The 13,848-nt window shown below is 37.9% G+C and overlaps 1 protein-coding gene across 3 annotated transcripts in view; it reads left to right on the top strand.

Annotated features, from left to right (window-relative positions):
* COL8A1 (collagen type VIII alpha 1 chain) overlaps nucleotides 1-13,848 on the top strand; it is a 123,834-nt gene that overhangs the window by 69,097 nt on the left and 40,889 nt on the right. The window lies entirely within an intron of this gene.

Here is a 13,848-nt window from a genome sequence, read left to right as displayed (position 1 = left end):
TGTAAACCCTATGACAAAATATGAATCCTGATCATAAAAAATCTTAGCCAGAAAAAGATGAAATATGGTTTTTTTGCTTCATTTGTACTAAAGTGTTATCTACTACTCTTAACCAAATGTTTGCAATCAGTTTGTAATCAGAATTTTATTTAAGTAGATTCAGACTTTAGCATCTGATGTTTGATGTTGAAAATATAAGCTGTCCTTAGGGCACACATGTATTTCAAATATATTTTCTTCTTGACTCAGTCAGGGAATGCTCAGCCTCACATTTTAAGGGACAGAAGTTGCCATTACAGGTTTAACACCTGCTTTCAGATGGATTCAGCTGGAACTGGCTGCTAAAAAGAAAATGCCCAACAAACACATTTGTCATTTAGAACTTGGGCAAAGAAGCCTAAGTGTCCAGATGAACATTTCTGGATTTTTTTTCCTACTGCTAGTGTTTGTTCAGAGAGACAGGCCTACCAGGGTAGCCGAAAAAGACAGGCTTACCAGGGTGGCTGAGTGAAAAAATACGTTGCCATGTTAAGAATACCACTGACCATGGCATAGCCAACATACACAGCAGACTCTTGCTATTAGGCTGAAATAGCCACATTTCTGTCTAGCTTTCCTTCCCATGTACTGCCTGCATCCAGCATCCTGCCTCAGTGGCATATGTGTCCTACTGAATCGATTAGGAGGAATGGTAATTATTCAGATCCTCTTAATTATTTATTCTTCTGCAGTGCACATATTAGTGCCTGGTCCTTCCACTGCTCACTCATCTTCAGCAGTGAGATTCAGCTAGTTTTCCAGATGCAAATTCTTTTGAATATTGTGCTCATCCCATGACAAATCAGGGACACACACTACCAGGGTACCAGACCAATGGAAGATGAACACAGAATTTGTGGAAGGAGAACAGCCTGATGTTCTACCTTTTTAAAAACAGAAGGAGCCCTTTCCACTGCTCATTTATCTTTCCTTATGCACAACCTTCCATTTAGCAACACATCTAGAGGACAATTTAAAGCACTTCAATTTAAACCATTTAAAGCACTGTAATGAACCAGATGACAGAAAAACAGAGCAACCATCATTCTGATCTACGCATGTCCCACAGGATGCAAAACAGATGCCAGTGTCCAGCAAGAGGACTGTGTACTAAGTTTGCTTGAAAGAAAATGTGAAGGAATTGTTGCACTGTTGAAAAAAAAAAAAAACAACCAAACAAACCTTGCCTGAGAAGAGCTGTACACATAGTAGAAACCTTAAAGCTTATCATGTATTCTGCTATATTTACTACTATTGAAATACAAGATTCTGTGTTTTAGTTTTTTTATCTAGTCCTATTCATAATCTTAAACATTAAGTAAAATGAATTAGTAACAGAACACCTTATAAAATAGTAAAACATCCTTTAAATTGTTAAAGTCTACAAATTTGGAAATAGACAGTAAAACACCAGAGAATTTAGTCAGACTGCAGTAAAGAGAGAAAGTGGTCATCAGCCTGTCGTAAGCAGTATTGCCTCTTACAGCAATAAATGGCTTTTCTTTTAACACTCTGTCAGAGTCCCTTCTCTCTTACCTTTGTGGCTTAGAATCTTATCAGCATCCACTGCAGGCATATTTCAAGCTTCACAGTTTTCAAACATTTGCATTAAGTCCTTAAACTTTTACTAAAATATGGAAACCATCCACATAACGGCCCAGTTTAACACTTTGCCTTCAGATAACACTCCTACTTTCTTGAAAACAGGGCTTTGCTTAAGGTGAGTCAAGCATAGACACCGTTCACAATATCCACAATATCTGGTGCTTTCCCGCTGGAGGTTATTTAGAATGAAAAATAGAAACAGGAACTATGCTCTTAAAACTAACTCTTTACAAACAAAACCATCATAATTATAAATGCCTTAGTTCCTCATCACAGTATTATTTTGTTATCAAACTCAACATGATAAAAGGAAGGAGCTGGGTGGCATCAAATCAAGGCATTTCAAGAGCCTTTGGTGCAACATGGTGCTTCAGTGTCTTGTAAATCCACCTGAATAGTCCAGAAAAACATGGGAAACACCAGATAGATTACTTTGCCTATAGACAGGTAGAAGACATCCCCTCAGAGGAGAAACACAAGATACTTTCCCTCCCAGGCCTGGGAAGAGACAGACATAACAAGTAAGCACAATAGGCTTAGCTCCCTGTGCTCCATCTTCTACAGTCACCTGCTGAGGTGGCCCTGGTAGTGTTTGAGGTTGATATGTCATTAAAATTATAAATCTGTTGCTAATTTTCAAAAGTATTTTTTAACCTGTTCAAAACCTACTACATTTGAGTTACATTTAATTCATGTTTTTCAGGGTTATTTCAAGCCTTCCTGAAATATGAGGCTCACAAGCAGATTTACCAAATAAGATGTAAACTTCTAATATAATCCCTCCCATTTCAGGAGACCTAACCAATAGCTTTATAACATCTCTGCCTTCATTTTATTAACAGATACAGGATGGAGAAAGTGTCTGCATGTATGTATAGAGAATAGGGAAGTTGGCAAATTAATTCAGAAATGGTTAAATGCTCATCCTACCTTCCCTCCTTCCTCTCCACCCTCCCAAAAAAGTACAAAACCAAACCACAGCACTTTTTAGAGGCCAAAAGACTGAAAATCATTCCTCAGTTAGTGTTATTTTTTCAAAGTGTGCTATGGCAGATTATGTTACCAGCATGAATTCTAAAAACCATTTATATATGTATATATATATAAAAATATGCACACTCATTATTACTTTTCCCCCAAAAGAATGACACTTAAACAACAAACATAAACCCACCTCAAAAGCCTTAGCATTTCACTCTGGTTCAGAAATGCATCTTTCCATTTTCACTGTCTCCTTAAGTGTGGCAGAGAAAAACAAATAAGAGTATTAAAAAAATACAGCAGGAATCAAGAGCACTTACCACTCGGAAGAAGGAGGTGTAGCAAACTGCAGCCAGCTCCAAAATGGCCCCGCTAGGGCTGTAGCTTCTTGGCTCTAACAATAATGAGGAGAAAGCCACAAAAGAAGCACAGTGGGGAGAAAAAAGTTCTTGTTGCAGTCTTGCCAATTTTCAGATACGGTATTTTTCATTAAGAGCTAGATGTCCTCAAGAGACTATATGATTTTTGCATTTAGAAAAAAACCCCAAAGAAGCCAGATCTTTTTGATTAAAACATATTTACATAGAAATGCAAGCACAAAGTATCAGAACAATCCTCCTGCATCCAGCTTCTGAAGCACTCTAAGGACAGGGAGGTGGCAATAACACACCATAGAAAATGAGCTGTGGGTTAAGTGAGACCAGGTGTACCTCAGTACCAAGGTTCTGTTTGCACTGAAGGAGTTATCAAGTGTTTTCTATCATCACAATTCTACTAGTTGCTTCCTGCATCTTATTTTTTCATGGTCTGCTCTTGTTATTTATTCAGTATCAAGAATATTTTTTGGTGTTTTTCAAATGTTGTACAAGGTCCAAGTCATTAAATATATTTAAAGCTAGTTAATAACTAAACAAGCTTCTATAAGCTCCTGGAAAGTAGCTGAAAATTATCTCTTAAGATGAAACTGAGTAAATTTAGGCCTAATTTCATGCAGGAGTCAGGACACTTGCAAATAGAGAAGTGGCTGGTAGACAGCTAGGAAATTAACTTCCAGTGCTTTGGCTAATTTGTGATATCTGCCCATACATAAGCACTGTAATAAACATAAGATGATTTCTCTCTCAGCAAAAATAAGGAATCATTACCTCTGATTTTTGAAAGACAGGAGTAGATAAATATATTAGCAGGGGCAGTGTGGGGAAGAAAAATCTCAGGTTATCTTACAAAAAGTTGTTCATTTGCCTGTTAGAGAATAAAATGAGGCTTAACAGCAACATGCATACTTCTGACTGAAACTGTAACCCTAAAACCACCACAGAGCTGCCACCTAAGCATGGGGGGACCTAAACTTCAAAGATGTCTTACTTCTAGAACTTTCTTCTGTGATGGGGCAACTTGACTGGAAGAACATGAAAGACAAAGAAATTTATTAGGAGACTAGTGATGCTTGAAGTTTGAAGTTCAATGAAAATAAGAACATACGAAAATAAGAATCTGTGTCTCAAGAAAGGCTTATTCCTATTTTGTGACTTTGAGAGGATGTTCCTTTCACGTAACACAAGACAATTTTGCAGGAAGATATAAAAAAAGGAAATCAAAACTTGTCAGAGAAGTGAAGCAAACTTTGAAATCTGAATGAAATAATATTTTTCAATGAACATTTCCCCATCCTTACACTCCTATGCAAAGAACATGCTTGAATCTGGAAGTTAATCACTTATACGAACTCTACTTCACATTTCTCACATTGAACCTGACCTCTGGTGGCTTCAGACATGAAATCGGAAGTCGGCCCTCCCTTTCACTGAGCCACACTTCTTTCAGAATGACTCAACCGCAAAGTTTGTTACTTAATTCTGTTCCATAAAACAGTTAATCCAGACCTGACCTCTGTACATCCTACTTCTGGCACAGTTTGATTGGTGAAGAGCTGATCCCATGCACATATGGCTGGCTAGTAGTGATTTGCTTTAGGTTTCCATGGAATCAGTGTAGACAGGAGGGATTTTTTTTTTCCCTTATTATCCAGTCAAGGAAGAGTAAGGTGAAAAAAATCAAATAACTCTCACGTTGATCCCTGCACCAACCTCATTTTCACAATAGTTATGGTCCTAAAACAATAACTTTTCCAAGTCAGCAGGCTTAAGGCAAGGGCACTGCCAGTCACTCTTTCTGCCAAGAGAAATTCATGTCCTCATGCAGGAACTCATTCCTGATCATCAGTACCTACAATTTCCTCTGAAGAAAATCAGAATGAAAAATACCTGCAAGACAAACTATCCTTATGCATATATAATATGTCAATAAAGGATTACTGTTCTCATCATTGTAACAGATCATTAGTATTCCCTAAATATTCACCTTATTTGTATGCATATGATAGAAGCTCTGTAGCTCAGTGCTGTAACACCTAGTCCCTAACCCCAACACAAAAATACTGAGTGCCTGGACTAAGGTGTTTAAATCTGTGCTTAGCCACAAAATGCTGAGCACAACAAATAATTCTCCAAGTCTTTAGACAAAGTTTTGATGCTCAGCACCTCTGAAAAGAAGCCAGGCTTCAGGCAGTGACATTTGGAAAATGTTGGCCAAAGCTCCTTGGTTAAGCTCTACATATCTTGTTAAAGGATTTTGTAAACATGAAGCAAACAAGCAATCATTGTGTGGGCTGAAGGCAGCAGTGCTTGAGATACACACAAAGAAGCATTTTGATTAGAAGGATGTGATACCAATTCAACATTAGCTTGAGGTGGCTGAGAGGAGTCCACCTGATGACTGATAAATGCAAGGCACATAGACCTGAAGTTTCTTATTTCTGTTTGTTAGTTTTTAAGAATCGCAAGTTTTGTTTTCCCCATTCCATGGATTAAACATGCAAAGTCCTTTATACCATACCTGAGGGCTCAAATAAGGCTTTGCCCTTATGATAGGCAGCACTGTGATTTATGGAAGAATTTTTGGAAGATTTGTTAAAAAAGCAAAAGGCCCAGACATTCTAACTGTACCCTATTTACCTCATAGTTGACCCTTTTCTTTCTCTGTTGCAGCAAATGCTTCTTTCCTTCTAAAGTTTTTAGGGATTTTTCTGGCAAAAGCAGAGATACCCCTTTACACATCATAGCATTCACCAGTTTTTTAACTCAGGACAGTATTTTTCTGTTGGCTAATTGCCATAACTCATGGCCACCTGCCACCATCTTGGTAACAGTGATAACAAAACTGATTGCATTTGTTAAAGACAGACTTGTGTTTACAGAGTTTCTTAGCAATCTTTTATTTAGGTTCATTTCAGCTCTCAAATTGTAACTTATTTTTCATTTGAACAATCACTGATAATTTATAAAACTGATTTCAATTTTTGTTCTTGCAATCAGTCGTCCAGTTTGTGGGCACATATTTAGCTGCTTCAAATTCCACACACATCAGATGACTGGAACACACATTCAAAGCAAAGAGTGATTTTAGATATCTGGCTTTCCAAATGCCCAGCTGGAGACAGCACAACAAGGCCAACCTTAACCAAGCATGGACCACCCACTTCTGAGAACAAGATTGCCTCAAAGTGTCTCAAACTGAGGATCAGACACTTTTTAAAACTTAGGCATATTGTCATCATTTGTATCAGGTATAATACTAGAGTTACTATTTTTTAAAAAAGTAAGGAAAGTGAGACATAAATGTTCACTTTAAATGTTGCTTTTTAAAAACAGGTGCAATTTTCTTTTTGTGACAGCATCATTGATTGCTCTGGAAGTTTCAGCACCTTAGAGGCACGAATAAAATATGACTGAAATCTTAATCAGAAAAAACCCTTTTCTTTTTGCTGGTAGTTTGAGCTGGAGAAAAAGGAATAGAAGAAATCTATAACATATGAGCAAAATTATCTCTAAATTGAGTGTTTAAAAATATTTCCATCAGGCATCAGTAGATGGGTCTTTAAATGAAAGCCAAGTATTACAATGGCATCTATTCTAGGTCTTGCATTCCAAGAGAGAAAATATGAGCCAGATAAGTTAGTCTGTGTTGACATGTAAAGTACATCACTTCCATTAGAAGGGCTGTTGTGGATCTAAATGACCCAAAAGATGCTCTGTGGCTCAACTGAATACCAGAGAACAGAAGCGTAAATGATTTTGGACATGGGTAATTCAATTGTAGTTCTTGCACTTCTGAATCAGCCTGTATGTAAACTTCCACCAGACAGAAAGCACCTGGGAAATCTCTGCTAAGAGGGCTTGATTCTTTGACAGCTCTGGATGACAGCCGACATAAACAGAGACTCAAGAAAGAGAGACATTGTCCTGTTTTTTCACTACAGCATTGTTTTTAAGATCGCCTCCAAAAGCCCAAATTTACAATTAGAGAGCCTTCTCTGCAAGGGCAGCATGTAATTACATGCTTAGGGTTTTCAATATATGCTTGATATTTTCAGCACTCTTCACTCCAACTCATGCTGGTTTTCTTTCAGTGCTTATACCTCATTCTCCCCTGAAACCTCTAAAACTGAAATTTTTGCACACACAAAAGCTTCACTTCTTAGTTAACTTCATGTATGACATCACTTCCTTTTGTTGTTTATAAGCAAGAAGATTGTTCAGAAACATCCTAGATTTGTGTAATCTAAATGAATTGAAAGAAATAATTTAATCTTTATTTAGACAAAATAATGAGAAAATCAACAAGATGTCAAATCGAGACTGATTTCAGTAGTAATGACAAGTAACTAATTAACTTCATTCTGCTTGACAATGCTGTTTACATTTTCCTGGCTCTCCTTAAAGTCAGTTATTTCAAAACTCAAAGGATTTCTCTTATGCACATCTGCAAATTCAATGTCAGATCCAGATTCGCATTTTGGTGGTGAATCAAGCTGGCCTCAGTTCACCCAATGAGAGCCCAGTTTTTACCAGACAAACAAATTGAGGTGACTTAATACTTGTGGGGTTTAACTGACATATTTACTTGCTTTTGCCATCCTTTTTTCACTTCTAATGAATCAAACATATTACTCCACACTGTTGATAAATTGAAGATGATAGGAGAGAACAGATGAGATAGACATTAACAACTTTAAACAAAAGACGCCCAACTTAACTCACTAATATCTCACATCACCAGCCTTCAAAGGGAGGGTTACATTTTTTTAAAGAATTGAGAAAAATAACTAAGGTTTAAGAATTTTTATTCTCTAAATTTAAACTATATTAATAGGAAATTAGGCATGCTAGAAATATTCTGTATTACTGCACCTTCAAAATTATACGTCTTTGTAGAATACATACACTTAGTGACACAGATTATGTGTATGTATTCTCTTTATATAAATGTTGGTAATGAAAGACTGATCAGCATGTCAACAGATAAGGAATTTACTCAAATTCTTGGAAAATGAACAAGCTGAGACCTGTTCGCATGTATATGAATCTGATATGTACACGCAGTTGTTTAACTACATTGCAAACAGAAAGTCTGAGTCTGCTTTTTAGTACAGATACCAAAAAAAAGACGATTTGTTACTCAGTGTCTAGTTGTGACCTAAGCCAAGTTGACATTGACATGAATTGGACTTCTTCCACCAAGGGGAATGAAACTTGGCTGCTAACACCTTTGTGCAAAGAGATACGTGACTTTACACAGAGCTCAGCAACAAGTCATGAGACCTAAGGCCTGGCACTGCCAGTGACTTGCTGGGAACCTTCAGGCAAGCGATTCTTTCCATTTTCCTTTGTTTTCCTAACTCGAAGTTGGTAGTAACAAAACTTATTCATACTTATCCTAGAAAGTCTTGTGGCTGTAAGTTGTCTTCAGGTCTAACCAGCATTACTACAAAACTGGCAGTGTAGGCACTTCATTTGTTGAGAGCAGAGGCATCACTTCATTTTCTCCAATTGTGCTCCCAAAGGAAGCAATACCCCCTCCCAGCTGTTTTTAAACCCTGACTGAAAACCAACAGTCTACCTGCTAATGGTGTTTTCAGTGGGCTATTTACACTTTCACATACATTTGTTGCTATACTTTTGGTTCACAGGCTTTTCCACCAAGTGGGAATGAGATTGGTCTGCTCATACCAGCAGTATCAATTTGCTGCTGAGCAATAGCAATTCATGAGACCTGAAGAGTGATCTTGCGCCTGTTGCTCACATTGACTTGTACTGATCACTCCTGAGTTCTTTCATGAGAGGCACTGACATTAATTAATAATCAAAGACTTGCTTGGGCTCAGAGAAGTGACAGTGTCCATGTGTAAGCCAAATCAGGATAATCTCCTCATGTTACTCTCAATTTCTGCTGCAAAGAGAGACTTACTTAAAATATTGTAGAATACTTTCTTGGTCATGTAGAGCACAGTTTTCCACTGATATCATTTGATGCAGTGAAAAAAGTCAGAGGACCAGTTTAAACTGAATCACAGGCATTTCTGCTGAGAAAGCAACAGCTGCCTCAAAGACGTTGAACAATGAGGTCTGCTTTGAAGAGCTAATGCAAGTTTATTTGCTCTGCAACAGAGCAAACCTTCAGTTCTGTTTTTTTTTAAACATTCTTTCAATAGTTTAGCCTGGGTTTTGCACAACCTTTGCAGAATTAAGCACTCTAGCAGACCGCTGCCAACAAGGGTTGCTTAATTCCTCAGTAAAGGGGGAGTCTTGTTATTTAAATAAAGTAGCTACTGTAGTAGATTTGCAGATATGTTAAGAGTATTACAGGATCTAGAGGTAGATTTAGGAAGAAAATACTATAAAGCAGGAAAAAATTAAACAGAGTACTTATTGAAACTTGAAAGACATTATGACATGTGATGTGATTGCATCAGATAGAAGCAGGTGGAACTGTGTTACCTGTACATGGAGTGTAATGCATGTTGCAAAGTGAGACTTGATTATAGTTACACATCCCTTAAAAACACGGCCACCTTTTAAATCTACCACTGCCAATTACATTGGAGGAAGAAAACAGAAGCCACAGGGTTCTTCTGTCTGCAAACCACCATATTATGTTTTCCTAAGGACCAGTATGTTACCTACAATTTTTTGTTTGAAACCGGACTGGTGAATTCATCGGCCACAGATTCGCTGTGATAGGACAGCAGCTACTGCATTACCAGAGGAACCACAGCAACACAGACTATTTAGTCTAATGCCTTTGCTGTGGTGATAGGGTCTCTTTGCAATAGCCATTCTGGAAAAAATGCCCAGAGGCAACTCAGTTTCCATTCTTCAAGTGAACTTCATTCTGCTTTACTCACCAAAATGGAAGTAGTGTGTGCTATGGTATCGCCTGGTCACTGTGAGTTCCTCCAAATCCAGGATTTTAGTAAAAGTAAGCAGACCCTGTAGTTTCTCCGGCATCTCTCTATCTCACCCAGAAAGACAGAGACGACCCAAAGGCCACAGACATGCACAAAAGGTAGTGACAGCTTTAACTGAGTCCTGAAGCACCAGGAGGGGGAATCCTTGCTGCTGACCCTTTCACAGGAAAGGAGTTGCATGGCTATTCCACTGGAACCTTTCACGCTTGCATTCTCGAGTGTAGATAATTATATTTTTTTTACTGTGTAAGTTATACTACACCAAAGCAACCAGAGAGTCTTCTGCAAGTAGGAACAGCTCAATGATGCTTTCTTATTGGTTTTCTTCCCTGGCCCATGGTACTTTCCAGCAGATGGATTGCCTGTTGCTGTAGGTTGATGGCTGACTGTGCCTGCTTTGAAACAAGGTGTCAGGCACTTGTCCAGGATTTGCATAAAAACCTCACATAGAAACACACGTCTGTGTGTTTAGCTAGTGATATATACACTGGAAAGACACAACCAGTCTAAATTTTTTCAGCTTGTGAAAGGTCTGTCAGACCAACCTCTTGAAAAAGCACTCTGGGATTTTATTGGAAAAAATTACTTCAAGAGAAACATTCTCCCAGCATTCTCAAAAACCTATATGCAAACTTGCTCCCTTTAGAGAATAAACAAGTGTTTTTGCAGACTCAGCTGCAGAGGTTTTATTGGCAGGTTATTAAAAGCTGCAATTTTTTTTTAATATAGTTTCAAGAAAAAAATTTAGACACTTATGGGAGACTGACAATACTGAAATACAGAGGAAGAAAGAGACACTTGGTAAAATACATGATCAAAAACCAGAGCTGGTTCTCCTCAGAGCTCGCTTTGCCTAAATTATTAATGATCTCCATAGAAGCCCATGGATTTGCATAAATGTAAAGAGGAGTCAGTCAATGTATTTGCTGCACAAAGTGAATGCACAGGAGTTCTTTCCTTTCCCCATATTCTTGGACGACGTTTTGCTACTAGAAATTACAAACAAACTAAGCATTGAAAAGTGCTTTTCCGCAACACCACTGAATGGTCTGGTTTATGACTTTCATTTGGGATGGTAACAAACTCTAGAATCAATCAGTTTTTAATGTAAGGTGTGATACATCTTTTTTTCTCTACTAGATATTTATTACACTAATTATATTCCTTTGGTATCTCAGTGTCCCCATTATTTGACACTATGGATATCTGCCTGTGTATAAATATTTCACGAACTACCCATAAGCTTGTAGATACACATATAAATCATTAACAATTGTAAGAAAAATTCTGGCATGTTTCAAGTCAATGGCAAAACTTTCCTTGACTTCAGCAAGGATCAGATTTTGCCTCTTCCCCCTTTGCAATTTCTCTAGCAGGAGTCATTGCCCTTTTAATGCCAGCTGTCAGCAGGTGTCTTTGCTAGAAGTTCCAAATAACAGCATTTGCCTTATTATCCAGCATATTAAAACTGTATTTTCTGCTGGCTCACACTGAGCTTTCAGTCCGAGGTGGAGGTTGTGACATCTGCTCAAATGAGACTGCACACTGCTGGAATGAATTCCCAGATCATTCCTTAGTGAATTTGGAGCTAAAAGAATCATAAACTGAAGTTGATTTGTATTCTGTATGGCCAAAGAGTGGCAATAAAGCCTTAGGATGGTTGGATCTTCCAAAGCACCCTGCCAGTTAGAACTGTTGTTTGTACCCTTGACCTCATTTGACCAACGGTCCAACGCTGCGTTGCATCCAGTAGGTTTCTGTGCTGGCATGTGGCAAACACGTGAGCAAATCATCTGGGTATAGAAATAATAATAATATTAGCAAATATCTTGGATCTCTAGCGCAGCTTTCAGTCCAAGAGCTTTAAATAACTACACATGTTAATTAATCTCTTCCAGCTTCCACAATGAGGTGGGTAAATGTTAATATAATCATTCTGTAGATGGGAAGACATTAGCTCAGAGCTGTTACATGACCTGCCTGCTGGCTGATATGAGGGAGGGATTCTGAGGGAGGTGGACCCTGCATCTAACAAGGCTGTTTCTTGTGTGCTCTCAAGCAAAGTCAGCTGAAGATAAGTTGACAACATATCTCTACATATTCTGCCCAATTTAACCCTGTCTTTTGCCGGTCTCAGAACAGGATCTACCATGTAGGTGATACATGGCTTCTTAGAAACCACATTTCATATCCTCTGCTGGAGATACTTATGTTCAGTGAACTGGTGGCCTCTGCAAGAATCCATACCTCTAATTAATGGAGATTTCATCTTTGGGGGAAAAGTAACCCACAGGGATATCTTTCTATCTTTCTTTGAAGAAGAGCTCATTTTAGGAGAATGAAATGCTCACTTCCTCTTGTGATTTTGGGGAATTGGAGCATATCTGATTTTCCCCATCCTTTGTCAGTGTCATCCCGTATCATCAGATATTTTTACACTTCTTTCCCCAATAAAAATTCACCTGAAAATAGTGATGTAAAAATAGGACGTTAATAGCTGTGCAATTCTGTTGCTAGTTTTGACCTCTAACACAGCTATATCTATCAGTCAGATACAAATTTGACCCATCTTCCTTCATCAGACCTCATCCTATTCAAGTCCAGTTTTAAATTAAAATAACCGTATCCTTTGTTTTACTGTGTTCATAACCAAATACGGTATCTGCTAAACCTGCCAGCAATCCTGCTAAGATCTGAAGTATCTTTTTAATGTTTGCCAGACCTAAAACTTATCCCAGTCAGCCTTGTACTATTATTGCCTAAGAAACTAAAGGCATTAACCAGCTGCTGGGGAACATAAGTAATTTCATGGTTTTGTTTGCATTTGTCAGTTTTTGAGGGAAGAAATGGCTGGTATTTTTCCAGTTTCCAAAAGCTGAAGATTCCATTTACCTCTGTGCTTCCATATAGGTTTAGATTACCACTTCTGAAGATGGAATCTGAGGTCATCCCACATGAAATCAGTAATGATATGTAGGTCCCTAGGAAATATTTAAGTCCCAAGGAAATTCAAGGCCAGGTTGGATGGGGCTCTGAGCGCCTTGGTCTAGTTGAAGGTGTCCTTGCCCACAGCAGGGGTGTTGGAACCAGATGATCTTCAAGGTCCCCTTCCAACCCAAACCATTCTAAGATTCTATGATCCCCATGTCTCTATGACTTGGACAGCAGTGAAGGTATTTAAGTCTGTTAAATTCTCCACACTTTAAGTCATGGAAACAGATGACAGTTTTATTTTTTACGACATGTAACACAGAAATTATCTTTGGGTAAGGTTATATCCATGTTGGAAGTTACAAGTTTATAGATCACTTTGACTGTCATGTCACTCTGTTATCCAGAAGAAGGGTGGAAGTTATCTATAAAATGGTTTTATAGCTGTTGTAGCATATGACTTGAAATTAGTTCAGGTTAAAATACCAAGGATAAAAGAAAGAGGACTTAACTCCTGGAGGGTTCTCCCATATGCATGCAAATTTGATTTTAGTACTAATTGCAGTTTGAACTCTAGAACAGAGAAGTTATATGCCACGTTCAGAGGGCTACAATATGGCAAACAGTTTAGATTTAGCCACTCCATCCCACTCCATCAAAATCCTACTTGCCACCTCTTGAAAAGACAGATATGAGACTCAATTATACATTTATGAAAAAGTAAAATTAATGAACTAATATCATTTTGAATTTGTTCTTAATTAATCTAAAGTGATACACATCTGATTCATACTTTAAAAGACTGTTCCCATTCTGTTGGCCAGAATGCTGTCAGCATCTTACAATCCATCTTTATTCAAGATCTGTATTTTCTACACATCTTCATAAATTCAGAAGTGTTAAAACTGTGATTAGAAACATTCTATCACCAAAATCTTTCTGTTAACTCAGAAGAGGTATCTATCTTTAGAATTAGCATTAGTAAA

The sequence above is a fragment of the Corvus moneduloides genome, chromosome 2 (genome assembly GCF_009650955.1).
Source record: "Corvus moneduloides isolate bCorMon1 chromosome 2, bCorMon1.pri, whole genome shotgun sequence".
Classification (NCBI taxonomy): Eukaryota; Metazoa; Chordata; class Aves; order Passeriformes; family Corvidae; genus Corvus; species Corvus moneduloides.
Note: the sequence above shows the minus strand (reverse complement) of the source record. Positions and strands in the feature narration are given on the sequence as shown.